The sequence below is a fragment of the Panthera leo genome, chromosome B2 (genome assembly GCF_018350215.1).
Source record: "Panthera leo isolate Ple1 chromosome B2, P.leo_Ple1_pat1.1, whole genome shotgun sequence".
NCBI lineage: Eukaryota > Metazoa > Chordata > Mammalia > Carnivora > Felidae > Panthera > Panthera leo.
In genome coordinates, this window is record NC_056683.1 from 131,003,931 (window position 1) to 131,030,822 (window position 26,892).

Genomic DNA, 26,892 nt, shown 5'->3' on the forward strand with positions numbered 1-26,892 from the left:
CTAAAAATATTCTTGCTTTAATCAGTCTAAGGCCTAGAGCTATTCACATTCTGTCTGACTTTACTGGGATTTTCTGCAGCTATTTCCTTTTAAATTGTTCTTTCATGGATTCAAATTTTGGAAAAGACCTAGAGACTAGCTAGTTCACCTTACTTAATTTTCAGAAAATCAGATTGAGACTTGAGAGAGGAAGGGAATTGCTGAAGGAGGTCACACAGCTTTAGAGGCCTGAGTTGCAGTCATGTGCGTGGGGAGGAAGGGGGCATTCTCAGCTGTTGGCCTGCTTAAAGGACCCAGTAACTATTTATTCCCACGTATTTCACACATAGACATGAATGTCAAATGCCACAACAGAAGATTTTCAATTTGAAATACAATATTAATGAAATCCAATATTAATAGCATGAACTAAATCACAAGTGTAAAAAATGGTCTCCTTCCTTTCAGCGCCTGGCTCACTTGCTGGCATATCACCCATGACCAGTCAGACAACTGTTTGTCTTGTGTCAACTGATTGAGGAATGATGTTGGGTGGGTGTTAATTTCACGAAGAGGAGAGAATAGGAAATTCATCATAGGAACATGCTTGAGTAATAAATCTGATGATATAATTCTTAGTTATGAGACAGTTTTGACTCTCAAAGAGGGATCATTTGTTATACTATTAAGTAGCATTTAATGTTATCCAGTGAAATGGATTTGGGTTGAACACAAGAAATAGATGATATTTGGACTGAAAACACTCTATGAATTTACTTCTTCTCCTTCTTCTTCTTCTTCTCCTTCTTCTTCTTCTTCTTTTCTTACAGATTGTTGCTGACTTAAAAAAAGTTTTTTTAAATGTTTATTGTATTTTTGAGAGAGAAAGAGGAAAGAAAGAGCAAGACAGAGCACAAGAGGGGGAGGAACAGAGAGAGAGAGAGAGAGAGAGAGAGAGAGAGAGAATCTGAAACAGGCTCCAGGCTCTGAGCTGTCAGCACAGAGCCTGATGTGTGGCTTGAACTCACAAACGGTGAGTTCATGACCTGAGCTGAAGTTGGCACTTAACCACCGAGGCACCCCAGATTGTTACTTACTTTAAAATAATTTCAGGTTCTACTATGCCAGGGAATGACAGAATTATGTAACTGACAGTAGGAAATTTGGGAAATTATTGGTTTGAGTTGAAAGGTGGTTCTGTTTATGGGTAACATACTCAAAAAATTGATAGTGGACATATTTTAACTTTGTTCTGGAACTAAAATACAGACAATCTGTGGGATAATCTACTAAGTTTTAGGGAGACTTTTGCTTATTGGGGGGTTTTCAAAGTGAATTCTGAATTTACTCTTTTTCTCATCTTTCTGACATGCCACTTCAGAAAAAACTCTTCATATGTATTTTAAAATATTATTTAATTAAGTTAATTAATGAATGAGCTTACTTATTTACTTACTTATTTTGCTGCAAAAGACTTTATTGTTTCCATTTGGTGGAAACAAATTTCCACGGCTTGAGAGAGGGCTCTAGGGTGGTTAAAAGGCTGCCTTGTGGCTCCAGGGAGAGGCTCAGGCAAAAACTGCTGGCACCGAGGGGATGCAGAGGGACCCCTCAAAGGCTGCAGGGTTCTGGAGACTTCTCGTTGTGCTTGAGCGTGAACCTTCGGAAGAGCTACTCTCCAGCCTAGCCTTGGGGGGGGCAGCCGCTGGAGGTGAGTCAGGTGGTCACCATCTTTTTGACGGTTCACCTCCTCAAGTAGGAAGTGGCTCTCCAGGAAGTCACAGAGACCCCAGTGCGAGCAGATCCAAAAGAGCCTGGTTCCGGTTCTTCTCTAGGTCCATGTGGTTTCCGTGGTGTCCAGGGTTTTCCCCACTCAGTGCGACAGCTGCTGCATATCCTGGAAGAAGGCGTGACTGCTCCGCTGGTTTTGCATCTTCAAGAGATGCTCAGCGCCCTAGTGCCTCACCTCAGCCCACACCTTCCAGAGACACATCGTCTTGGTTGAAATAGAAGCCCAGAGAAGTAGGTGTAGGAGACTTCCAGGTGCAAGTTGACCAGGCGATTGCCGGTGGCATCCACCTCCGTGGAATAATTCTGATGAATCTGGGAGCCCGTGGTTCGTTCGCGATGAGGAGCTAAGCTCAGAATACGGTGTTGGCTGGTCCTCCAGGCAGAGAGGGTGGCAAGGAACGTGTTTCGGAAGGTTGCGACTGGAAAAGAGGTTGGGGAGTGGTCAGAGGCTGGAAGAAGGGGCGTCCCTGGATCTGTTCTGTGCAAAAATTCCAAAATTTTAGTAAAAAAGAGTTTTAATGCTGTGCAATAGAAGCAATGTATGAAGATATAGGACAGGTGTTTGTGAGTACAAGAGAGGAAGTACCTCAAGTAACAAGTAAACGTGGGTGAGGCAAATTTGTTAAATAGAATTCATTAAGGCTTATAATTCCGGAATGTATTTGCAAACGTATGCTGGGTCCTATTTTTCTGTCTCGTGTTAGAGCCAGTTTAACCTAGTAACTCTTTAAACACTAAAACTGTTTCTGTATTCTCAAAGATGCATTCCTAACTGCCTATCCAGTATCTTTTTCCTCTGCGTCCCTCCACAAACACGAGCATTACCAATTTATCAATCTCTTTTGCAATCTTTGAGCATATCCAGAACTTCTACCCTCTGCTTCTGCAGTTTCCTTATTCTGCAGTGCCTGCAGAACTTTCTCAAATTTCATGCCAAATCTGGATTCTCTATCTCTTTCAAATGACAATCTGTCCTGACTTACCCAATTTGAATTAAATATTCCTACAGCGTGTTACTTACACCTGTGTTTAGCATTTATAACAGCTTTGTTTTGTGGTTAGTTTATTTCATATTGATCTATCGAACGTAGTTTTTGTGATTTTCTCATTGGCTGGGCATTATTCTCCTATACAGCACCCTTCCCCCACCCCTGGTGCCTTGTCTTTCACAGTGCACTGCTCCATGCACATTTGTGGAAGTGATAGCATTTAAAAGGATAAATATTGCTTCTGAGTCTCACAATCAGTAATTCTTGGATAAATCAGAGTGGTTAACTCAGTTGATTTGAGTACCAGTCTCTAAAATTAGATACTAAAGCATTCGGGGAAGAAAATGAAATGTCTAAGATACAATCATTTTTAATATACTAGTACGCTAAACTCTAGAATATATAGATCAAACAGCTTGTTTCAATAGGATAACACGTAACCACATGCCTCAGTAAGCTGCTTCCATTTGGAAAGGAAATTAATAATATTGTTATCTTGTAGGACAGCTAAAGAGATAGATTAGGATTTCTGGTGACCACGAATAGTCCTAAGTAGTTAGAAAATATCTTGAAGTATTTCTGAATTGAAGGAATAAGCCCAGCTTTTCACAGCCTTTTATTTTTTTCATGCTGGCTTTTATTTATAAATACTTGAATATAATCATTGTAGCTGAGCACGTGTTTCATCTTAGATGCATAGCCAAGTATATGGTATATACAGTTTGTTCAGTTCTCATAATAAGTTATTAGGTTGTTATATGTTCCCACTATTGTCTAAAGTTAATCTCACCTATACCTTTTCTCCTCACACTTTTTACTGAGAAATATTACTTGCAAACAGAAAAGTGCAAAAATCTAAATGGACAGTTCTACAAATGAAATAAAGCAAATACCTGTAAAAACAGTGCCCAGACCAAGAAATAGAATGTTTTATATAGAAGGTTTGGAATAGCTACAGAGTGAGAGGGAACTAGCCAGGTAAAGTCATCCCAGCTGTAGATTCAGACCTTTCTCCTAGTGTTTCCGTGCTGCTCACTTTAGTAGTAATACTGAATTTGCCTGTGTTTATCATTTTGTCATCTATGTATTCATCCCTAAGTAAAAAAGTTAATTTTTCTATTTTTGAACTTCATGTAAATGGAATCACATTGTATATATATTCTTTTGTGTCTTATTTTTGCTTCACCTTGTCATGATAAGGTTCATTCGTATTGTTGCATGGAACTTTAGTTTGGTCATTCAGTTTTAATACTGCATAGTGTCCACTGAATGAATATATCACAGTGTAGTTATGCATTTTATTGATAATAGCAATTTGGGAAGTTTCTACTTATGGGCTTCTATAAACAGTGTCTCTTCATGCACACATTTCTTTAAGTTATAAACCCAGCAGTGGGATTGTTGGATCAAAAGGTGTATGTGCTTCAGCTGTGCTAGATAAGGCCACTTCAAAGAGAGTGTATGAATTTATACTCCCACTAGCAGTATATGGCAATTTCTGCTGTTCCAAATTCTGGCCAACATTTGGTATTAGACTTTAAATTTTTTTCCCAATCTTAAGGATGTTTAATGCTAACTGCTTGTTTCAGTAATGTTACCAGTGAAGTTGAGTACCTTAAAAAAAATAAGTTTATTGGTGATTTATTTAGATTTTGACTTTTGTGAAACTTCTTTTCTTTGCCTATTTTTCTTTATTTTTTTTAAATTAAGCACTTTTAATCTTTTTAAAAATGTTTATTTATTTTGAGAGAGAGAGAGAGAGGGAGAGAGAGCATGTGCACCCAAGTGGGAGAGGGGCAGAAGGAAAGAGAGAGAGAATCCCAAGCAGGCTCCTGTGCTGTCAGCATGGAGCCCAAAATGGGGCTTGATCTGACAATGGTGAGATCATGACCTGAGTGGAAGTCAAGTGTCAGTCGCTTAACCGACTGAGCCACCCAGGCACCCCACCTACTTTTCTATTGGATAGTCTTTTTTTTTTTTTTTAACTTGAGTTTTTCATTGAGTTGGCAGTGTATTGAGATCAAGCCTTATCAGCTTACAAATATCTTCTTCCACGCTGTGGTCTGTCTCTTTATCTTTTCCATGGAGTTTTATAATAAGCAGAAGTTCTCAGTTTATAATGTGGTCAAAGTTATCTGTATCTTCATTTATAATAAGTGCTTTATTAAATAAGTATTTATTAATAAGTGTCTTATTAAAGGCCTCTATCCCAGGATTATGAAGATATTCATCTATATTCTTTTTCAAAAGTTTAAAAATTTTCCTTTTTCCATTCAGATTTTTAATTCATGTGGAAGTGATTTTTACTTATGGATATACCTACCCATTATTGTAGTTTCACGGATTGAAAAGCCTGCGCTTTCTCCATTGCTCCGGAGTTATAGCATTTGTTATAAATCAAGTGTCCTTTTGTGTGTAGAGTTGTTTCTGAACTTAAGTTATATTCTATTGGCTGAAAAGTCCATCCTTTCAATAAAAGCTCACCATCTTGATTACTGTAGCTTTATATGAGACTTGATATCTGGGTAAGTCCTTTATACCATTTTTTTTTTCTTTTTCCAGTATGTCTTGGATGTTTTTGGCCTTTTTAATGCACATGTAAGTGTATTTGTTAAGTTTCCATATACACCTTAAAGTAACCTGCTGGTGATATGGAATTCATGGACTCTATATATTAATTTCAGGAGGAATATTTATTCTAATAAGCTTTCCAGTCTGGGAATTTGATATACATTTAATTATTTAAAAGAAGTGTTTATGTGTATTTCCATATTATTTTAATTTTTTTCTTTAGTTTTATTTTTGCCCCGGATTTATTGAGGTATGATTGATAAGTAAAAATTATATATATTTAGGTTGCACAATGTGATTTTTAAAAGAGGTGTTCAAATTGATGGTGTAGTAATATACACATACACTAGGAAATCATTATTTCAGTTTTTGAGGTCGTCTTTAATATAATCCAATAACGTGTTATACATCTTTGTTAGACCTTTTCTGAGGCACTTGGTATTTTTTGATGCTGTTAGAAATTCACTTTTGTTCTTGAACATAGTTCCACTGAATCTTCCAAGAATCTTTCTCATTATTCCATCTCTCTAACTTGTATCCTCACTATTTCTTACTCCACTGACCTAATCCCTTTAGCGTATGAACATATTCTGTATGCATTTAAAAAAAAGCCTTCAGTAGCTGCCTGTCTACTCGCTTCTCTCTTTCTTTCCTGAAAAACAATTTGAACATGCTAGTTTGCACTCTGTCTCTTGTCCCCCCTCCCAGTCAGTCACTTCCCAACCTGCTGTGATCTGATTCACTGCCATCCATCATGCTGCATCTGATCTGTCAGAGGACCTCCTGAGGATTAAAGCCAGGCTATGTTTCAAAGGCCTTATTTTGAGGTTTTAAAATTATAGAACATTGTTGATAATGATAACACTCTTAGTCATTGCTGTAATAATTGCATTAATAACGATATCAGTGATAAACTTTACCTTTGAGTGTTTTAATATGGCAGCACACTAGATCTACTATTTTTGCAGCCAGGCATTATCACAGGTGGGATGGCACATTCCAACGTTCAAGGTAAGTTCTACAGGGAAGCCTTCCTAATGTCACAACTTCTACTCTGTCCAGTTCTTGTCTCGCCTTTAAATTCTGGACTCCCATTCTCCTCTGGTTCTCCTTTTGCCCATCTAGGCTTTTTTCTTTAGTCTTATCCTCATGTTTCTCTTCCAGTGCCCGTGTCCTCAATCTGGATCCTCCCAAGGGTCTTGTCATTGGTTTTCTTCTCACTCCTCCTATCCTTCCTTGTGTGGTGTCCTCCACTTCCACAGTATCCGCTATTATTCACCACACTAACTTCGTTTTCTCTGGAGCCCAGCATGTACCTGGCTCATCGCTAGCTGGATGATAAATGCATGAATGAATGAGTCTTTAAACTTATGTCTGCCAAATTCATATTCCTAGCTCAGCCTTCAGCAGACTGAGAGATCTAAAACTATCTTAAATCTCCACTGGATGGTGTCCAGCCATCTCGGCTGAAGATTTACAAAACTGAGCTCATAATCTTTCTCTCCCAAACTTGCTCCTTCTCTTATATATATCTTACCCTGGTTAAAAGCACCACACTTCATCTATTTGCTCATTCCAGAAACCTGGCAGTCGCATAACTCCTTTTGTTATGCCAGCCTCAGAAAACAGTAATCAGAATCGACGAATGCACATTTCTTACACTCTGGTTTTTACTGCCCTGTCTCCTGGTACAATCCCTTTTGGCACACCTGTGTGTTTCATATGTTGGTGATTCATATGTTGGACTATTCTAGAAGAATTATAAAAAAGTGCAGATTTTACCCTTTCTGGGGTAAATAACATTATGATTTTCCCATGTGAAGAAAAAGAATCCTTGTAGTTTGGCAGCTTATATTTTGAGATTGCCCAAGAAAGAATCACACAAATACCCACTCCCCCATCCCCTCATTTTTAATTCTTCACACTGTTAGGTATACAAAATAATGGAAGAAAAAACTTGTGAAAAAACTGGAATTTTTATCCAGAAGTTAGATATTCAGATGCGTTGGCACTAAGTGGAGATTTTCAAAATTTTTATTTCCAATGTTCACAGAAATGTGGCTGAGAAAACTGAACTGTGCACTTCATTAATGTTAACTGCTGAACAACCAAATATCTTGCTTTCTGTCACTTCACCCTTTCCAAATGGAGTCATGTTAAATTCTTGCTGCAAGGGTCTCTGTGTACAGCTTTTGTGATGTCCTTCTGGGGTGCCTTATGTGTGAGGTGACTGACCTTTAGGAGTGCTGGCTCAAAGCCAGAGGGAAGAAAACAAAGATAGTACAGTTAGAGCAGAAGCTTTTATAACAAGCATGGTGAAACTGGCAATGATCATTTTTTCATAATGACATAGATACATCATGTGTGAAATCCATCTTAATAGACATTATACATGACTTAGGATATTGATTTATAAAATTCTTTTTAACAGCATTTTATACTGTGATGGACAGTATGAAGCTAGGATTGTGACCGACCATGTCACTTTTAGTTTTAAGAGCCCTTCAGGGATTGACCAGAAAGAGGTCATGCCTCTTCTGATGCAGGTGAGGGAATACACAGTCCCAGCTTGGCTACCCCACCTTGAACATTCTAGCCTCAAAATCCCCTGTAGTGTCAGCAGAGACTTCCACTGAGACCGCATTACAGCTTCATGTTTTCTTTGCCCGGACTTGCTTCTTTCTCTTTCTTTTCATTTCCTTCTACAGATGTTGATCCCTAAAGCATTACATAATAAACATCCTGCATACCAGTCTACATCTCAGAGTGTGCTTCCGAGAGAGCCCAACCTGCAACACCTACCACGTAAAAGTTTGATGAAGCTTTGGCAGATGAACATAGCATGAATGCGAATGCTGTGAGGCTTCCCCTAGCACAGGAAACTCATAAAGGTTACCAAGTAAACAGATTCATTCATTCTGGCAACATTTACATACCAGGCACTCTCAGGAATACAGAGATGAATAAGACATAATTCCTTGTCCTCTGGTGATGGATATAGACATGCACAAATGGTCACAATACAACACAATAAATGCTGTAGTGGGAGATGGCACAATGTGCTCATGGAACACAGATGAGAGAGCCATGAAGGCTGTCAGAGTGTTCCTGAAGACTTCACAGGAGGAAATATTTGATTGGAAAATTAAAGGGTAAAGATGAGAGACAGAACTGCAAGCTGGAGTGATGGCATACAAAGAGACAAAAAGGTGAAAAGAGGAATGACGGATTTAGGGGGAGTAGCTGTGTAAAATGTCTAGTGGGAAGGGGGGGGTCTAGGCTGTGATGAAGGTGGAAGTCATGAAAAATTATCCTAGAAAAGTAGTTGGACCAGAGCTAAAGAAGGAGTGGTTGCCTAGTGATAATGTATAAGGAGGAGATAAAGATATCTAAAGAAGACTTAGACTCCATGGGGGGCAACATTGAGGAAGAGCACTTAGTAAGAAACTTTGAAGAACCATCAAAGCGATAGAAGGAGAACTGGGAGAGCTGTATTGCAAAAGGCAGGAAAGGAGAGAATTTCAGAGAGGTGATGGTCAACCTTGTTATGTGCTCCAGAGATGGTCAGTGGGTCGGGTGCTTCAAAATTAGCCATTGTGCCCACATTGGAAAGAGCAAGCAAATGGTGGCATACTCATAAATGGAATTCATGCAAGAAGAAAGGATAAAAACATGGAACATGGTGTTGAATGAGAAAAGTCAGATAAACTACAAAGTCAGGTTTAATTAAACCTATAGTGCTTAGGAATACTTGCTTACCTGGTAAAAATGCAAAAGAAAGCTAGAAGAATGAGTGCTCTAAATTAAGACAGTGTTTCCTTGAAAGGAGAAAAGGGTAATGAGCTGGATGGGCACGAGGGCAGCTGCTGGGGTCTGGTGTGTTCTCTTTCTTGATCTGAGGGATGTTTTTATGGGTGTTTCCAATGGGAGAACTCTTTGGACCGTACATTCTTATTTTGTGAGCTTTTCTGTGATGTAGTTTATATTTCACAATAAGTAAGGCTAACAAATAAGCAATTGGAATGATTAATCCAGAGTAATGGTAGCTCTTGGTGAGTAGCTTCACGAGAGTGATGAGTGGTGGTGGTCGGATTGTGTTTGGTTAAGAAAGTAAAACAACAAAATCTGGAAATGCAGATCATTTTCTTCATATTGGCGGGAAATAGGAAGAGATAATTTGGCCTTTTGGAGTAGGTAACCTTTAAGTTAGTAATAATCCTAAACTAAATGCCCTTAGTTAAAATTTATAACATATGCAAGTAAACAGAAGTAAATTACAAATAATTGAACAAAACGTTGTTAAAACTCATGGTGACAAGTGACTTTTTTTCTTAAACAGATTTTTGAAAGCTTTGTTCATAGCTGCTATTTAATGTTAATCTAATGAGTGATTCTTAGAAATTTGGAATTATAAAAAGGGACTAACTACTTGAAAAAGTGAATAAACTAAAACACAAGCAACTCAAACATGTATCAGTAATCATTTGCCTTTAAGGGGCTGGAATCTTTGGTGTATTGGTATTTTTTAGTTTTAGCACAGTATTTGCACTTTGTAATGTTTCTGATATGGCAAATTACAACACATTTACTTACCTTCATGAAAACCCCAATTTTGACATCCACACTAATGTCCTCCTGCTGAGGCCAAGGAATGTTACGAATTAGAGGGAACTTTTAAGGTATCATTTAACTTGTTCATTTCAGCACCCAGGTCACACAGTGATTGGAAAGCCACAAATGCCTGGGTCTCTTGCCTCTCAGTCCTGTGATAATTTCCCTCCTGCACCTTTAAGCTCGAAGATCACATCTTTGTGTGGCAGAAGATTCCAAGCAGTTCCTATGGTTTTGTTATAATGGAATTTGGTTTGTGCCAGCAACTAAAATGTTCTGTATTTGGAAATTGTTTTCTTTTAAGTCATAGTTTGAAAACACTGAATACTTCATAAAGTGTTATTTATAGTTAGTTTTGGGGTGGTATCATTTATTTAAGGAGAATTCATTTCCTTTGTGGAATGTGATCGGAAAATGTCTTGATTAATGGAAATTCACTGTCAATGCAACTTGTAATGCAAGCTTAAGTTCTGAGACAGGAGATCAGCTGCGTAATCTTGTCAGCTTCCATAACAACATGAGCACATTTATGTTGCCTCATTTCAGAATCTCAGATATCTTTGTGGATGGCCAAGGCTTCTGTTCTCATGGTAGAGTGAGGAAAGTAACCCCTGGCTGATCAAGGGGGTGGGTCCAGGGCTGTATTCTCAGATAAACCCTCCTTCAGAGAGCTTATTCTTTTTTTTTTTTTTTTTTTTCAACGTTTATTCATTTTTGGGACAGAGAGAGACAGAGCATGAATGGGGGAGGGACAGAGAGAGAGGGAGACACAGAATCGGAAACAGGCTCCAGGCTCTGAGCCATCAGCCCAGAGCCTGACGCGGGGCTCGAACTCACGGACCGCGAGATCGTGACCTGGCTGAAGTCGGACGCTTAACCGACTGCGCCACCCAGGCGCCCCAGAGAGCTTATTCTTAGTGTGCCCTTCTCATAGGAAACATTCCCTCCTTGAGCAGCACTGTCCCTTGTGACATCTTGTATGATGCAGGGAGCAAATTCTCAGTTTAGCTCTTACCAGGATTGTTCTTTTAACCAGTGATTCTGTTGTAAGGGCTACATTTCCCAAACTGAGGAGAACATTGTATCCAGGGAGTCTGCAAATCTTTATAGCTGTTGACCTTCTAAGTGACTATCAATGACATCTTCTAATTTATCACCTCACTGAGCTACTTTCATTATCTGTAACTCTCAACCCACTTAGATCTAGTCAACTTTGTGATATCAGTCCCTGTGTCTGAGGACCAACTCCTCTATCAGACTGTAGGTGTTTTGAAGACATGTTATGAGGCTGGGTAACCTTTGTGCACCCCAGTGCACCTAGAATGATGATAGGTACACACTAAGTTATTAATAATTACAAGTTAAGCAAAAGCTAATGTTTTCATTAAAACATTTTCTTAAAAGCCTTATTGCTTTTTTGTTTCTGTATGTCCAAGGGTAGTTAACTTGCTTTTTGTGCTCTGGACAATATTTGGCGGTATGACTATAAATAGCTTCTCTTCCCCTGGCCTCAGTGGCCTCTATGTGCCTTTATTCTAGAAAGCTGAATTTGCAAGGTTTCCCTTGACACCATTCCTGCAATGTTCCGACTCTCTCACCAGGAGCATGGCCTTCTGTAACATCTCCTATTTCTTCTCTTCTAGGGTTAAAAACATTTAGCACCATCTTGAAAATTGTTTTCTGTGAACGTTTATTTTAAATGATGTTACTATTCCATAGGAGACGAAATACAAAAACACAATAGAGGAACAATATGCAAAATAAATACAAACATCTGGGCAAAATGTAGTGGCATGCCAGCTCAAACATATTTTTCTGTTGTTAGTGTCTGCACAGTTTGTCTCTGGCTTTAATATTCATTTATGTGCCTATAATGCTTCCAGGCACAGTAAAAGAGCCCCAGGGCGTGGCTAACCTGAGGGCCCTTAGAGGCTTCCTGCAGGAAATTGCAGCTTTGCCTCTTACTGGCGGCCAGAGGTGGCTGTTCTCACTGGAGCTCTCGCCCTTCAAGCCAGAAATGGGATTACCCCTGGGAACTCATTACCTCCTGTCAGAGGGTCGTTGATTTTCCTCTCTTTAATCACCTCTCAACTGCATAGATTTCACAAAACAGTAGAGAGAGAAATAGATACATTTGACAGGTAGGTTTTGAGGAAATGAACACGTAAATTGTATCTATGGAATTCAGGAGGCACGGTTCCCATGCCTCTGAGGACCTCATTTCCACATCAGCACTTGGTTATCTGAGTGACTACTTTACTCATGTGTGGAGAAGCCTGTTTCTCCTTGCAGGTTTATCTTCTTGATTTATCGTAAACATTTTAAAACTATAAGTAACTGTAATTGTTTATATTTATATTGACTGGCATTAGTTAAGTTTTGTGCTATTTAACTCTAATTTGCTTTCTTTATTTTATGCTGAAGTTGTTTTTGGCTTTTAGAGAGCTTTACATTTTTCAAGTGCTGATAGACATATAACAGATGATATATTTATCCCCATATATTGATATATGAATATATGAATTTATATTTATATATATTTATATATGAATATATTCTATATTAGGAATATGCTACATGTAATTCATATATATATATGAATACTTCCATTAACATTAATATATTAATATTCTGTTAACATTAACATTAGCGCTGTGAATCTAAAAAAAAAAAAAAGATAACATTAACGCCATGAAACTGGTATGGCAGATTTTACAAATGTGGAAACTGAGACAGAAGTTTTGTGATTACTGTCACCCAGCTGATGAATGACAGTGTTCCTACTGAGATGTGAGGGTTAAGATTCAAAACGCAGTGTACCTGTGCCATCTCCTGCCAGAATTCTCTCCTGCTATTCTAAAGATGGCATGTGCTTCCCCTGTTGGTCTGTGCCCACCCAGATTTTTCTCTCAGTCAGTCGTGAGATGACCCATTTTCTAAGGCTCAGTTCAAGTTCACCGCCTTCTTGAAAGCTGTCCCTGACAAAACCGTTGTGGAGGTGTTTTTCTATAAATATTTGTTATTTTTGCCACTTATTTTGTATTTGCTCCTATGTTATTTTGTGTAGTTATTTGACTATGCCAAATTAGATAGGTGGGGAGATAAGGTGAAAAACATGGGCTTTGGGCTCAAATCTTGACTGCTACTTACCAGCTCTATGGCACTTTTTTGTCTCTGTTGACTCATCTGTAAAATGAGGATTTTATTAATTCGTTTAAAAAGTATTTGTTAATGCCTACTATATTCCAGGTGCACACATTTGTGAAAAAGATTCAACCGGGCTCCTGCGTGGCTCAGTCGGTTAAGTGTACAACTCTTGGTTTTGGCTTAGGTCATGATCTTATGGTTTCGTGAGTTCAATGCATCGGGCTCTGTGCTGACAGCATGGAGCCTGCTTGGGATTCTTTCTTTCCCACTCTCTGCCCCTCCCCCACTCATGCTAGCTTTGTCTCTCAAAATAAATAAATAAACTTAAAAAAATACAAAAAAAATGTGAGGGAGACAGACTAACAAATAATCAAGACATTGTAAACAAGTGTGAAATGATACTAAAAATAAAACCAGGTGATAAAGTGGTGAGAAAGGTTTACGTTAGCTAGGGTGGTCTTGAAAAGTCTCTATGAGGAAATTGATACTTTATCCTGAGACTTGACTGATATGTAGAGTTAGTCTCCAGGCAGGAAGACCTGGAAGTGTGAAATCCCCCAGGTTTGAGATATCTTGGAGGAACAGAGGGAAGGCCAGAACAGATGGGGTATAGTGAGCAGGTGCTGTGATCAGATGTAGGGGGTGAGATGGCTGAGAAAGGGAAGGATCAAATCATAGGGGGCCTGTGGTATTAGTAAGGAGTTTGGGTTTTATTCTAATTGCTATAAGAAGTCAACGGAGAGGATAACAACCGCCCCCCCCCCTACTTTTGGGGATGCTGAATAGGTTGACACAGAAAAGCACTTAGCTCAAATCCTGATGTTAAGTGTTCAACATATTTTTATACCACCTTCACATATACTTTATTATTATAACTACACCATAAGCTCCTTAAATGCGGGTCTACATGTCATACTACCGCATTGCCTACACAGTGTGGCACACTGTGACATAGAAAACCTGACAGGGTTCTTTAGATGTGAGTGGTGGCCTAGTGTGCTGTTCAGAAATAGCCTTTCTGTATAGAGACATGCACTGTTCTGAGAAATTCAATCAATACACGAGGTTATCCGATGAGTTCCGTAACAGCAACTCGCATATAGTGGAGTGTGCAAGTATGCATATTTCTCTCCTCAATCTATATTTAATGGCCAATCTGGAAAAACATTGACTTTTATATGATTACCTGAGAGAGAGATGGAGAGAGAAAGAGAGGGAGAGAGAGAAAACAATAACACAAGTATAAGGGATGAAGGCTCCCTTTACTATTTTGGAAGGGAATGTCTTCAGAAAAGTCTTTTTCTTTCTTATTTGCCACACCATCTGCTTTTCAGATAAGCAGAACTAGGGAGTCCTTTATTGAGATACATACTGTTACTTAGACCCTGAGAGTTTATTTCTTTTTGGAAATGCCAAAGCATTTGAATTTTTCTGTGCTTCAGAGCATGTATTATTTTTTTTCTTTCTTACAGAAGAGATAGAAACCCATCTATCTGGGCTTCCTGGTAAAGGTTTCGTCCTGAAAGATAGCTTCCCAAGAGCCATTTGTCACCGTTTCTATGCATAAGAAGTGGGAAGATTCTTACACTTTTCCTTTGTATGTTCACATTCAGATCACTCACTCAGGGACATGCACTGGTTTTTAAATTGTCTTCTGTTTGGAATTAAAGACGCCTCTTGGGTTTTATGCAACTCCAAAACTGAGCCAATTTAGCTCTCTCCTGAATTGGTGGCCCTTTTTGTTGTCTCTCCTCATTTTCTTCATAGAGGGTCACCTTCAGATGATTAATAAGTACACTGCCTTCAGCTTCAAAATACATCATTTAAGAACATTTGTTTGATTTTCAGTCATCCAGTACCTTTCAAAGTAATCAGCAGAAAGGATAGAACTTTAATAAGGTAAAGGCAAATCATTATTTGATAAAATTCTCTTTTCACTCCTGTAAATCTTCAAGTTTCGTATTTCTTTTTGACAAAACTGTCAAATAAAATCCAACAAGAAGATAGGAGCAGAACCATGAAATCAAAACTGCTTTTATTCCTTTGATTTGCCCAGTCTTTAATAGTAAGTGGGATGTAGCTTTTGTTTCCCAACACAAATGGAAATTTTTTGAGAGTACAGATCATGCCACATATTTCTGTTTCCTCCATTAGGGCCAAAACCTGGCTAGATGCTCAACACACACATAGTAAGCTGATTAGAACACTTGAGCCATTAAACTTGCATTGTTGTTTGATGCCTTCCTCCTGCATCTTAAAACCTTAAGATATCCCACTGAGCCCTTGAATTTGGCACAATGCAAGAGAAGATGGAGTACTAACAGAGCCTTATCACTTATATGCTTCTACTCTGCTGCACTTGTGCTGTTAATTCAGGCCCTCCAGAAGAAAGCATATGTACTCTTTTAGAAAAAAAAAAAAGGAAGACTCTGAAAGTGAGAATTCAAACGAGGATAGCTTAATTTCATTCTCTCCAAAATCTGTGAAATACAAGACAGCATTCTTTAAAGCTTTTTACTGAAGGCTAAGGGTGAGATAGTAGTGATGTTTTGATGTCTAGAACATCGACTGTTTTTCTTTCTAAGCTTTTGCAACAAGGATTATGGATAACAGTGAAACAGATGATACTTTGTAGACTGAGGTCTTGTGAAAACAAAAATATATGATTCACTTCTGTTAGGTATATTATGAAAGATGTGACAGCAAACCATTAACCTGCAGCCATTTCTCATGAGGATGAGAGAGAGCTGGTCTGAGGCAGGTGTTTTGAACTGTAAGTCCTGAATCTTCTCTCTGGATTGAGAAATGCTCTGTATTGGACGTAGTTTCTTGCCATAAGTCTCAAAAATTAAGCTATGTACCCCTCCCAAATCTTAGCTACTCTTAGGAAGTTTTTGGATCTATATGAATGAATTCCTCTTTATGGGAGAATTACATTGGTTGACAACATGTCAAAGCTGAAAAGAGAGAGGTAGAAGATGTGTATTTAACACTTTGAACTCCTGTGGAATCTGTTGCTTAATTTTACCACCTCAAGAATTTGGAAAGGAAGATTTCATTTACTAATAACAACTGTATTAGGAACATTGTTTTAAGAGTTCGGTATACTAATGATTGTTTAGAGCCTTTTATTTATTTATTTATTTATTAATTTTTTAAAAATGTTTATTTATTTTTGAGAGAGACAGAGACAGAATGCAAGTGGGTTGGAGCAGAGAGAGAGGGAGGCACAGAATCTGAAGCAGGCTCGAGGCTCCAAGCTGTCAGCACAGAGCCAGACGTGGGGCTCGACTCACAAACTGTGAGATCATGACCTGAGCTGAAGTCGGACGCTCAACTGACTGAGCCACCCAGGCGCCCCTGTTTAGAGCCTTTTAAACTGGCAAAAGTAACTTTAAATAATGAATACTCAAGATTGCTAAGAGGTTGAAACTGATATTCCTGTACTTTTGTGGTAGATTGTTTTCCACCACAAATTGGAAAGCAATCTGGCATATGGATTGAAAATAAAAACATTGATAGTCTTTTTTTCAGGATTTCCATTTTTTAGTGGAAATAATTGGAAGCAAGAGACAAATGCACAAAAATTTCATTGAGGTCGTATGCATAATTATAAAAGCAAAACAAAATGAACTCAAAATAAATGAGCAATAGTTGTGGAATGCTTATTCAGGTTAGGATACCTCCATTCAGTGGCCTTCAAAATAATGGTTAAGTACCAATAAAAACATGGTAAAAAATATTATTATACAATTAGTGAAAGAAGGCTGACTCTTAAATTATTCCAGTATTACAACTATCAAACTGGTTTGAAAGAAATGTATTAAAATTATAATATTAGTTATGTTTGGGTAATGGTATTATTTATTTATTCAGCCAATAAATAGACTATGTAAATCACATATATTCTCATGTAATCCTCATACAAATTTTTCATTGGTATTCTGTTTTAGAATAGTATGTAGGAAAATACATAAATAATAAGATGCTTTATGCCAGAAACTTAGTGTTCAGGTTTATTGTTCAGGCATCATTCCAATACTTTGGATACTGAAGATATGCTCGGGTCTTTATTTTTCCTTGAAAATGTATCAATTTATCAATTGCATGACTAGGGACTAAAGTACATGAAGGTTCTTTCAACAACCCAGAAAATCTGCATTTCAGATATGAAGGTTATAGTTCCAGTCAAAAGTTCTATTATCAAGACAGTTGCTGTTGAGATAGAGAAGACTGAGTGACTTCCATCAATCCTATAGACTTTAAAGGTATGTCCAAGGTGACACTACTACTTAACTTCTCTGTGGCCAATTTCCTCATCTTAAAGTGGTGATAATAGTCATAGGGTTGTTCTGAGGATTAAGTAAGTGTGTGTGCGCACGTGTGTTGTATCTCAAATTTAGAGCAGTGCTTGGCACGTAGGGAGTTGTCAACAAATGGGAGCCAGTACTGTAGTTGTGTTGATCTAGTTGTAACTTCATATGCAACATGCCATCACTTCCCATTATTTGTTCTCCCTATTACTTGATTATATCGTCTGCTTATTCTTCAAACTAATTTTGGCACTAACTACCAAATTTCAGTAAAACAAAGGCAATGAAAATTAAGCTACAATTTTGTAATGTGTCTTCCCATTCATATAGGTCTGGCACATTTTTTGTCCGGTTGATTCCTAGTAATTTTAGATTTGAATTTAGAATTAGATTTTAGATTAGAATTTAGAATTAGAGTTTTTTCATACCATTTCTTAATTGGTTATTAGAAGAGTTATTGATTTTGGTTGGATGATCTTGTATCTGGCAACTGTTGTGTGCCTTTGTTTTAGTTCTAACTAGTTTTCTGGTTTATCTCTCTGTTAACTAGTAAACAAGACAGTCTGCAAAATGACTTTTGTTGCCTACCAGCTAATGTTTAATGATTCATCTCTTTTTTTGTCTTTTGCATTAGCTATGAACAATTCTACATAATTACACTGATAATAGATGTCTTTATTTAAAGTATTTTCAGTGTTAACCTCTTAATGTGTTTATTTGTATTTGATAGATACCATTCATCAATTTATGAGACATTTCATCTATCTTTAACTTTGGTATAATTTATTTGTATTAATTAATTAATTAATTTGCAGTTTTATACCTTTATTTGACAATCAATGATTGGTTCTTGTCCACATTCACTGTAGATATTTGAAGGTGGTGACAGGTATATAGGTAAACAACATATAGAACTTGTTGGGTGAATCTTCATCTTCGCTGTGTTTTCTGGAAAACTTCATGTGGATACAGTAAGCAGCATTCCTCATTTCCTTTGGCCCAGACAGCTTTGTTGAGCCTGGTGTCAATGAGCACATCTAGAGTTCCCATCTCCTTTACGGCAAATTTCTGGATCTCTTTGAGTGCACCAGGGGCATGCTTCTTGAAACCCACTCCAAGGATGTGCTTGAGAATATTGATGGTGTATTATCTGGTCATTACCTTGTTGGTGGCAGAGTGGCCCTTATTCTTCTCACCACTCTTCTTTGTGGGAGCCTTTCTACCTGCTCTGTCTGGGAAGGAAGAGCACGAGGTATTGTAGGAGAGGGAAACCAGTGTGCAAGTACGTAGTGTAATTCTTAAAACTCAAGAACAAGTCTTCAATTTTATCACAGACTTCTCCCTCATGTTAGGATGATCATGTAATTAAATAGTTAACACACAGACTCTTAATACATTTTTTAGCATTGGATGACTCTTTTACTTCTAGAATAAATCCTGCTTGGCAATTGAATAATATTTTCTTTTAATATCCTTCTATATTTTGTTCACTCAGATATTATGTTTAGGAATTTTACATCTGTTTTCCAGAAGAGATAAAAATCCATAGTATAGTGCGTGTGTGTGCACGCACACGTGTACATGCATGTGTGTATTACATTTTTCTCACTTTGTGATCAGTTTTGAATTCTTTTCTAGAATCAAATATAAAGTATACTAATCTTCACTTCTTACTATTGTTTGAAGCCTGTAGTTTTAAAAAAACTTACCTGGAAAGTCATCTGAGAGTATTTTCTGAGGAGAGATAAATCTTTTTTTTTTAAAGTTTATTTATTTATTTTGGGGGAGAGAGAGAGAGAGAGAGAGAGAGAGAGAGAGAGAGAGAGAGAAGCAGAGAGAGAAGGAGAGAATCCCAATCAGGGGCTCTATCTCATGAACTGTGAGATCATGACCTGAGCCTAAATCAAGAGTTGGTCATTTAACCAACTGAGCCACCCAGACACCCCCAGACTCTTAATTTTAAGATGATGTAATAATTCTGATGATACTCTGATTTCAGATTTTTTTTTTTTTTGCAAACATTTTTCCTTCATTGGTAAGATTACAGGTTTTATTCTTTACCTTTGGAATTCACAAATTTTGTTGGATGGCATCTAGATTATATTCCACAATTTACCCTATGCCTACTACAAAACCCTTGGAGAAAATTCAAGTAACTCCTCTCTGAAAATTTGGGACTTCATCAGTTCAAGTAAATTTTCCTGTATTATTTTCTTCATCGTTTTCTACTTCTTACCTCTTTCTTGTTAGGTAGATGTTAGGTCTTCTGGATTGTTCTTCTGTCGCAATATTTCTCATCTTTTTGTTCTGCTGCATTGAAGATGGGAGGGCTTCTCAGCAAGGTCTTGAAGTTCACTAATTCAGCTTTAAGCCTGTATCTTTCTGATGTTTTTTACTTAAATTTGTCATTTGAGCAATCTTAGTTTTAATAAAAAAAACCCACTTTGTTGAGGTATGATCGATACACAAAAAGCTCTACATATTTAATGTATACAATTTGGTGAGTTTGGAGGTAAGTGAAACCATCACTGCAATCAATGCCATGAACATATCCAATTACTTCTTTTTTCTAGTATCTTCATTAATTTTTGTGGATGTAACATCTCTTAAAGTTTCTAAGAATTCTAATTATATTTATTTTAAACTTCTATGATATATCAACTTTGTTTTTGAAGATGTTAGTTCCTTGGCTTAGTCCAACAACTGTTTTCACATTATTGGCTTTTCTGAAATATTTGTATTTATAATTGAGGTCTGAGATTGGCAAGTAATGATAGCTAGAGATGATTTCCCAGAAAATGTGAAGAAAATAATTCCTTCGGTGAGTGAATTTAAATTTTGTTCATAAAGATTTGGCTGGAGAGAGGGTGCATGGTTGTGACCAGAAGATATTGCTTCTAGATTACTCAAGAGTTTGCTTAATAGATGTAGAGGATACGTGTTCATAAGGGAACTAGAAGTTACCTGAAGCACCACGTGGTATTATCTTTCTTTTGTCCCAATAACTTCTGTAAAATTCCTTTGGCAGAACTTCCATTTTATTTAGAGAGCTCTTTTTGAGGCATTAGTCAGGAGGCTTAGGTATACTCAGCAGTACAGTAATTTTGCAGCTCACCATTCCACTACCCAATTGTGCTTCTAGTCCCTGCTGTCTTTGATCTTGGTGTTCTTCTTGGATTCTGAGGGGAACACTCACTTCTTTAGTAGTCTTCTCTTGTGCCTTTTTGGTGCTATAGGTTCAGCTCTGTGAGATTTTACCATCAATATGAACCTATCTGCCTGTGTCTTCTAGAAATTCCCCACTGTTCTGGTCTGTGGCTGGCACCCTTCCCAGGTTTCTCGTGCTACCATGGATTCATTTTTATTTTTAAATCTCTGTGTTCTTTGAGTGGCATCCTGGGAAGTAGGAAAGATTAATACATATGCTCAGATATCCATCACAAAGCAGAAAAAACTCAGTTTTTAGTACTAGCACAAAAAAAATTTCTTAGTTCTGAGGAGTCAGCATAGTTTATTTTACAAAATGTGTCATTTTTCTTTTAGTTTAAGCTTTGAAATATTGTTTCAAAAATATTAAGTGTCAGGTACTGTGCCACGTGCTTTGCACACATTTTTCAATATCTTAATAACTGTAGAAATTCATATTATTTTTCGGGGTGCCGAGGTGGCTCAGTCGGTTAAGCATTAGAATCTTGGTTTCAGCTCAAGTCATGATCTCACGGTTCCTGGATGGAGGCCCACAGCAGCTCCTGGGCTGATGGTGTGGAGTCTGCTTGGGATTCTTCCTCTCCCTCTCTTTCTTCCCCTTCCTTCCCCCTCCTCCCTCTCTCAAAATAAATAAATAAACTTTAAAAAAATTAAAAAAAAAGATATCAAGTTATTTTTCTATTTTACAGATTAAAAAGCAAATGCCTGGGAAACTTGAACCAGTAAATGATTTTAATCAACCCAATGCTTTCCAAAGCCATATTTTTCAAAAGAATAAATTAATTTAAATATAGAACACTGGAGACTTCATAGCATTACTTAAAATGTTAAGTTTTATGGTTTCATAATTTGGCTAAAGACTACAGGTGTATGTAATATTTTCCACATCACAGATTTCAAAGAAGACATTAAATATTTGCATTGACTTTGGAAGAGATTGTCTCAATCCACTAAATGTTTAATTTTTCCAATTATTTCATTCTGGTGTCCATTTTCCTTATCCCTTCGGAGATAGCAATCACTATAATACATTACTAAAGGTATGTGTTTATCAACATTTATATCTATATGTCTATCATTGTTGTGTTGGCAACAATTATTTCCATGATCTAAGTATCAGCTACACATCTTTCTGTGGAATAAAGGTTTGGCCATAGTATGATAAACATTTCTGAAAAATAAACACACAACAGTTCAATGATCATAGTCATGAATAGGGACGAAGAATGGGGGCACTGAGCATTTTTGGTCCCCTTGTAACCTTAAATACTTGCTTATCTTTTTAACAACTCGTCTGTGGTCATTTATAATTCAGAGAGTTTAGTCCAGTAAATTTGTTCAGGTTGCATTAATGGCCACAGAGGTCTGAGGAGAGAAAAATTACTTAAGTTTATTGAAATAAGGAAAAATGTAAAACTCCAGCTCATTATTTAAACAAAAAGATGAAACTATTTATTAGCGATGTGAGTAAAATTATGTTAATTATCTAATGCTACTGACATCATTTAAGTGACAAAAGAATTCTTTAAAATGCTTTAACATTGTGTAACTTGCTGTCACTCCTTATGGATTTGAGTTTTAAGAATGGTCCAAGCTACTTTTTATATTTCTCTGTAACTTACCTTTGATAATTGCCACTTGCCAAATCATGAAATTAGAATAGATGCTGTTCTTATATGCTCTGTGAAAGAAAGGGTGACAAAAATACATCATCACCACCCCCATCCACAAAACAGTTAACTTTATTTTATTTTTAATTGATATTATTTCACTTGAGACAATTAAATATGCACAGACAACATTGTGTCTTAATTTAGTTATTGTACACAACTTTATCTATTTTCTGGCCATTTTTGGCCATTTGCATAGTCTTTTTGGGGGTACAGTTGGTATTTAGACCGTAGGGATAATTTCCCCCTTTTTTCTTCCTCCCTTCTTTCTCTCCCTCTCTGCCTTCTCTCTCTCCTTCTCTCCTTTCTCTCTTCACTTCTCTTCCCCCCTCCTCTACCCTCCTCCCTTCTCCCTTTCATTATTATTATTTTTTCTTTCTAGTTGTCATCATTATATTATAGATCGAAGTTGTAATGTATAGATAGAGAGTTTAGGTCTATCTTCTAAATTTATCTGAGGCTAGGCTAATAATCTTGTCGTTATCACCTTTTGTAGCTTCTTTAAGCAACTAAGCTCTTTTATTTTTTCCTCTGTTCTCCATTTGGAGTTGCTATTTATGTGAGTGCTTATCATACTTGGCATATGTTCTCAGTTTTTTTTTCCTAATTCACTTACTCAGACTCCTAATTAGTGGTGAATTACTCCTTCATTTTATCACCTGATTCTTGAAGGAAGCAGCCTATTCTGGAAATGTTTAAAAGTAAATGGAAATCAAAAAATTATGTGAAAATGCATTCATGATTTAACTCAACTGATGAGAGTATTTGTCTTAGCTGCTTAAAGTTCGGGTTGTTTTCTAATCATCTTTGTTTTTAATTTAATACCTTTAAATTCTGAAGAATGGATACATCCCTACCCATTTCTAGTTATACTGAAGCCAGAAATGAGAGAAAAATAATTTTCAGCTGCAAAAAGTTGCTACTTTATATTTTTGTATAGATCTGTAGGGAAGCTTCTTATAACAGAGGGATCAAAAGTTGACCCAAACTGGGGAAACTGAATTAAGTCTTAATGAAGACTTAAATGCAAATATAATTGTATTTGAACCACCTCTTGAAATAAAAGGATTCTTGACAATGAAAATTTATTTTATATTTTTTATTAAAAACATTGTCCACATTCACTATAAAAATTTTGTAAAATAGGGGAAAATATAAAGGAAAAAACATCTCACTGCCAATAGATATTTACTGTAACTTTTTGACATTGATTTTCTATATCTTTTTGGCACATGGATGTTTGTGCACAAATATACACATATTTTAATTTTCTAAAAAATGTTTATTTTTGAGAGAGAGACAGTCAGAGCATGAGCAGGGGATGGGCAGAGAGAGAGGAAGACACAGAATCCAAAGCAGGCTCCAAGCTCTGAGCTGTCAGCACAGAGCCCGATGCGGAGCTCGAACTGGCAAACCGCGAGATCATGATCTGAGCTGAAGTCGGACGTTAACCGACTAAGCCCCCCAGGCATCCCTACACATGTTTTAAAAACATGTTTTTAAAAAACACATGTTTTACACATGTTTTAAAGAAAGCACACTGTATATCGTTTAAACTTTAACAAATTTATCAATTTTGTTGGCTCAAATGGAGCTAAGATCATTTTTTAAAATGTGCTGAAACCTGGCATCAAACTAATCTCTGAATTAAAAATTTATTTCAAACTGATCTGTTACAGAAGAATTTTTAAATCCTCGAGTATGCTTCTAAATCTCTCATTAGTCGCTTCATATCACTTTAATTTGTAATCATTGGGGGAGAGGCGATAGATTCCCCTGTGTATTTCGTTATTGAAATCGTAATTTTATTCCTTAATTTGAAAAGCTCCAATAACCTTTACTATTGAAGAAAGTTTTAAGCTCATTCTAAAGAAATCTCTCTAACTTTGCTGCTATGAAATTGTTTTAAGTAGAAACAGAAGCTATTAACAGAAGTTAATAGCTGCAGTGGGTGATCCATTTTGACTAAACCACTCTCAGGAATAGAGGCAGATTCAAGGTTGCTGGGTCTGATTTGGAGGGTCTTCTTCTTTTTTTTTTTTTTTTTTTAATATATGAAATTTATTGTCAAATTGGTTTCCATACAACACCCAGTGCTCATCCCAAAAGGTGCCCTCCTCAATACCCATCACCCATCCTCCTCTCCCTCCCACCCCCCATCAACCCTCAGTTTGTTCTCAGTTTTTAACAGTCTCTTATGCTTTGGCTCTCTCCCATTCTAACCTCTTTTTTTTTTTTTTCCTTCCCCTCCCCCATGGGTTTCTCTTAAGTTTCTCAGGATCCACATAAGAGTGAAACCATATGGTATCTGTCTTTCTCTGTATGGCTTATTTCACTTAGCATCACACTCTCCAGTTCCATCCACATGGCTACAAAAGGCCATATTTCATTCTTTCTCATTGCCACGTAGTATTCCATTGTGTCTTCTTTAAGAAAAAAATTATATTGCACTTGGCAACTGTAATGAAAATATATGTTTGTAAGTACATTGCTATGGCCACTTCCAGAGTCTTGGAAGGAGCCCCTGTAAATGAGGAGCTTCTGATGCTTAAGGCTTCATTAGCTCCATGTTAAATTTTCCTTGGCTCAGGGGTTAACATTAGTTTTCATTTGAGAAGCATAGTTACATTTCACAACACTATGTTACTGATTGTAGATTTGTAGGTACTTATTTCAATGGGAAGAAATGGTGGGAAGAGCTGGGCCTGTACAGAAGGTTCTGCAGGCTAAGACTAACAGAGGAGCTTTTATGTGCCTGAACCTTCAGGTGATGGCCTAGTGGCCATATTATTGATGCATTATTATTTCAGATTCAGAAGTCACAAAAGGCAGTCTAAACTGGTAGCCAAATAAGGAGAAGGTCAGAAGCTGAAACAGAAGTCCCTATCTCAGGAGCCAAGAAAGTAACCAGAAAGGCAGCCCTTGGTGAACACAGGTGCTGTTGCCCATGACCATCTGGGTTCAAGTGATCAGAGATGGGATAATATCGACCCATGATGTGACAATGAGCCTGGCATATGCTGAGGATATTCTTGAGTAAGACGACTTTCCAAATTTTAAATTATGGAAAGAGAACATGATTTGGAACCAAAAAATCTGCATTTGAGTTCACTTGTTGCCTCTTAATAGCTGTGTCATCTTGGGCAAGATTCAGTTTCCTGAAATTTAGTGGCTTAAAGTAACAAAGTTACGTTTTTTCATGAATCTGCATTTGGGTGGGGTTCAGTGGGGACAGCTTGTCTCTTCTCGAGTTGGCATCAGATGCAGTGGATCAAAGGCTGGAGGCTAGAATGATCTGGGACCTTATTCACTCACTGGTCTGGTGATTGATGCTGGCTGTCTGCTAGGACCTCTGGCTGTGGCTGAACATCTACACATGGTGTCTCCACATGGCTACTTGGCGTCCTCATGGCGTGGTAGCTGGTTTCCAAGGGCAAGTATCCCTAGATAACCAGGCAAAGCTGAATCACACTTCTAGCTTGGCTTCAGAAGTCAAACAAGGTCATTTCAAGGGGGAGAGAACACACACTACATTTCTCAATAGAGAAGTGCCAATGTCATTCTATAAGACAAACGTGTCAGTCTCTTAAGAAAATACAATCTGCCACAAGAATAATAATAACACATATTTATTGAATACTTAATTGACATCAAATGTTAAGTGATTTACACACATATATTGCCTCATTTAATTTATCACGAGAACACTCAGGTTGGTGCTGTTATTGTCTTGATTTTATAGATGACGAAAATGAGGCATTGTGAGTTTTACATCAAGAGTCAAGATTTGAACCCAGGTTTCTAGAGTTCATGCATTCTCAATCCTCAAATAGCAGAATTGTTTTCAGAATTAAATAAGATAATATACCTGAAAGAACTTTGTGAATTATAAATTTGCTATGCAAATTTAGTCATTTTAAGAAAAAAAATTTGGGGAACATTTTCAGAAGTATTAATATTTAAGATTTAGTACAGCATACATGTGTCTGAGTAGGTTACAAAATTAATTTAATAAATGATAATAGAATGGAATTTTTTGATGTTTTTTTGATGTTTCCAGAAGGTAAAACCTCTTAGAGTCCTCTTTTCTTTTGTACCCACTGATCATTCTGTTCCCTACTCTAGCATCTTTGGCCATGCTCTGTATTTCCATTATGGAATCAGAGAAGGTTAAAGCTATGATAAGCCTTAGGTTTTATATGGACCAACTCCCTTATGTATTCCTGGAATTTTTAGTTGTGACTTCTAGAAACTTAATGACCTTTCAGAATAAATAATAATATGGAGTGGTTTTTTTTCTCTGATGTTTTCATTTGAGTTGTTTATACAACCCTAAAGAGTGACAGAATTGAGGTGAAAGACTTTTTATTTTATTTTGGAGGTTAAATATTTAGGTTGAAATGTTCTTTTTGTCACCCATTAATATTTAACCAAATGGCAATATGTGTGTAGCACAGGAAGGAAAACAGAAGATAACATTCCTCATGATCCTACAGCTTGCATTGCATGAGAAGCAGCCACCAGAAACAGTGACTGGTTTCAAACTAGCAGAGGCTTATGATTCAGGATATATGGATTTATTGAAGTGTAGTTGTTTCATTAAACAAGACCAAG

The 26,892-nt window shown here is 37.1% G+C and overlaps 1 protein-coding gene and 1 pseudogene across 1 annotated transcript in view; one reads left to right on the forward strand and one right to left on the reverse strand.

Moving 5' to 3' along the window:
• Positions 1–26,892, forward strand: part of GRM1 (glutamate metabotropic receptor 1) — a 468,268-nt gene that overhangs the window by 116,485 nt on the left and 324,891 nt on the right. The gene's annotated exons all lie outside the window — the stretch shown is intronic.
• Positions 18,262–25,688, reverse strand: LOC122219270 (annotated as a pseudogene).